We start from the raw sequence: 3,503 nt of genomic DNA, 5'->3' as shown, positions 1-3,503 counted from the left end.
AATATTCTTCTATAAACATGCTGAGAATCTTGGATGAGTGGGTATCTTTCTAAGTCAATCTAAGAGTGCTACAAAATGCAATTCTATTGAAGGATGGGGTATGGGAAAGACTTTAACATGCCATGAACAGGTCTTGGTAGGAAAGGAAAGAAAACATGGGTAACTTTGTTGCTTGAGCCATGGATTAATCTTGTGCTAAGGCCCAGTTGTTGTTAAAGATCCCTAACAAACAAGAGGGGATGACATGTAATGGTGATTCTAGGCTGCAAACCACAACTCAAGGCAATTCAGACAAATACACAGAAAACTAGCTCATGTTTAGTCCTAAATGTTAAAGGATTTTCTTATATTCAATATTTCTATCTGCATTTCTTATTCATAACCTGCCAGCCTGCCTTGCATAATAATGAGTATCACTTATAAAATGTTTACATCTAGGGCCAGATGGTGGCATAGTTGTAAATGTGATGCTCTGCATAACTGACCCATATGGGATGTTCTTGCTTCACATCCAGAGACTTCCCTGAGCACTGTAGGTAAAGGCGTTTCTCTCATTTAGGGCTGGGAGTGAATCATGGCATCAAGACTGGTGTGGGTATGGTCTCATTTTTCTCTGTTTCTCACTCTCCCTTGCTCCTGGAATATACAAATAAATAGGCTTTAAAATGTTTCTTTTGACCAAGTCAGATGGAATGGTGGCTAAGGCAGCTGCATCTGTCATAGAAGAGTGCAGGGTTCAAGTACCAGACCTAGCAGCTTGGAAGATATGCTTGACATTTGTGCATGTGTGCACAAAATCCCAAGAGTAGAATGGAGAAGGGGTTATGGCAAGGTCCTCCTCTCCCCTTTGGATGGGTGGTTTTTACTGTGCTGATGGATTTACTAAACACATCAACATGTATATAGTAAAGAAAACTTATGGAGCATATTCATATGGGTAGTGTGGCAAATGTGCTGTTCAGTGTTCCTCTGTGACGGTGAGCTGGGAGTGAGGCTGCACAAGGGGGATGGCCATGCCACAATCCCTTCTCCTCCATTCTCCTCTCCGGATCTTGGGCATGCACGCACACAAGCCTGACAGGTCCAGGACTCAAACCGTGGTCGGCTACTTTGGAGTTCAGCAACATAGCCATTACACTAACTGCTGATCCCAATTTTTAAAAACAATTTTTAAAGTGCGTGCTTGTGAGAGTATTAACCATTTTGTTCTGGTTCAAAATAAGAACATATTTTGACATGATGGATAAATAATTAAATAAGAACGTTTCATTGAAAGCATTAGCAGAGCTCTTCGAGTATTTGTCTGAACATCGTTTTTTTTGTGGTATTTTTCACTGCTCAAACGTCAGTGTATTATTAAGCCAATAAGCAGGGGGCATTTTCTATCTGAATTAGTCACAAATACTTTTGGTATGTGTCTGCCTTCTGCATCACTGCCAAGTTATAAATACTGAGGACTTTGTTAGCTTTCAGAGAACACATTGTATGTTTAATGTATATTAAGTACATCTGGATTTAATATTTTCTCTTAAGATAGGAAACGGTCTCTTGCTAGAGCTTCTGAACCTTGGGTTCTTTTTCCCCTCCAGCTGTTGGGCGGTCAGGATCCTGCTCTGCGGTTGTGGCAGCAGCTGGAGCCCGGGCAGGCTTGGGCGGTGGCCTAGGCAGGTGGCAGAGCTTAGGGGCTGATCGCACCACCTCTGGCGGGACAAGGGGGAGCGTCTGCCCCGCCGCACATGCAGCGACATCTCTGTAGGGTGGAGGCGTCACCGTGCCTGGCAACGTGAGCGCCAAATCAGCTTTGATTCTGAGCTTTGAGTCTTGAGAGCAGGTCCGCCAACGGGACCACCCACTGGGGGCTAAAGAGGCTGCGGCCATAGCTGAGAAGGAGGAGCGGAGCCGGGACAACTTCTTAGCCAAGAGGGACAAGAAGAAAGAACAGAGCAACCCGGCGAGGAGCTGGCGAGCGAGGCACAGCGCCAGAGGGAGCAGGGGAGATGCAGAAGTGGTGGGCAGCAGCAGACTCATTGGCCAGGTGGCCAGGCCTCCGGAGGGCAAGACAAGCCAGCTGGCAGCAGCAGGCCGTGGGGGCAGCTGCCAAGGTTGTGAAGACGGACAAAGACATGTGGAAAGACTTTTTTGTTTGTTTGTTTGTTATTATTATTATTATTTTTGGAGAGGTTTTTGCTATAGGGGGCAGTGCGCTCCTCAAACAGACAGAGATCACCCCCCAGGGGGGATGGCCACACCCAATCCGTTCTCCTCCATTCTCTTCTCGGGATCTTGGGCACACACGGACACGCGCTCAGCGCATTTTAAGCCACCGGGTCCTGGACGAGAACAGCAGTCGATTACATGGGTGTCCAGAGACTTAGCCATTACGCTAACTGCTGGTCCCAAGACTTCGAACAAAAGGGGTTGATTACTGTGGCCTCAGAGTTCAGGCAATGCAAAAGCGTGAAAAGGAAGATGATAATGAAAAAAGACAAGGTACAAGTGATAACTTGGAAGAAGGTAGAGGAGTTGGTGGTGGTAGTGGTGTGGAAAAATCTTCAGGCCCCTGGAATAAAAGTAGCTCTTGTACAGTGCTTCCTGACAGTAATTGTTGCAAAAACCCCAGAACTGGCCATGACTAGCGTGTGTACAGTCCTCTTGGGGCCCCGTTAACCACAACAGGAAAACACGGCAGGAACCACCGGAGATGTACACTGACACACATTTCCCAATGCTACTGTCCACTGCCAAGCATGGAAGTAGTGGGAGGGATAAAGAAATGAACAGCTTTGAAGTAGTAAGACACAAAAATAGAGGTAGGGATGAGGTTTCATAAAAACAGGTTCTTAAACTTAAGCTGGACAACCAGTATGCTGTGCTTGAAAATCAGAAAATCAGCCACACACAGTGGTATTTGCTAACCCTTCTAAGTTAACTAGACCACAGCTAACCACATGGAAGAGACATTCATTATCTGGAGCTACAGCAGCCAATGCAGACAATCCAATGTTAGTGACTGGCCCTATTGCACTATGGAAGTTTAAAGTGTCACAACTGCTCTCTTTGGATATTGGACTTAAGGGAATTTTCATTGTCATACATGTGTGAACTAAATTCAGCAGTATCCTTTCTTAACTACTCTGTGAGTACAAAAAACAAAACAAAAACAAAAACAAAAACAAAAAACCTTGCAGCTGGTCATTTCACAATCTTTATGTTCAGATACTGAGTCTTTGTAAGGGTTGACTACCTCAAATTTGCTGCACTCATTGTGAACTTCATGTGGATCACAACTTCTGAATAAGAAAATTACAATAATTAAATGTCAATGTGTGAACATTGAAACCAGCTCTATTGGATTCCTGTCAGAAATCCTGCAGAAAGTCAGTCATCTGGGTTCTGATCTTCTGTAAAAGATAAAGGTTTAAGTGACCTTAATTAATCTGTCCTGTGTCCCACCCACCCTTAAGGAAAACTCTCTGTAGTAGGCTGTGGCTGTACTAGACTTT

The 3,503-nt window shown here is 44.7% G+C and overlaps 1 pseudogene; it reads left to right on the top strand.

Annotated features, from left to right (window-relative positions):
• The first annotated feature begins 1,997 nt into the window (after positions 1-1,997).
• Positions 1,998-3,503, top strand: part of LOC102495177 (protein CDV3 homolog) — a 13,714-nt pseudogene continuing 12,208 nt past the window's right edge.

The sequence above is a fragment of the Tupaia chinensis genome, unplaced genomic scaffold (genome assembly GCF_000334495.1).
Source record: "Tupaia chinensis unplaced genomic scaffold, TupChi_1.0 Scaffold144355_1, whole genome shotgun sequence".
NCBI lineage: Eukaryota > Metazoa > Chordata > Mammalia > Scandentia > Tupaiidae > Tupaia > Tupaia belangeri.
The sequence above is the reverse complement of the archived record's forward strand: the minus strand, read 5'-3'. Positions and strand labels throughout refer to the sequence as shown.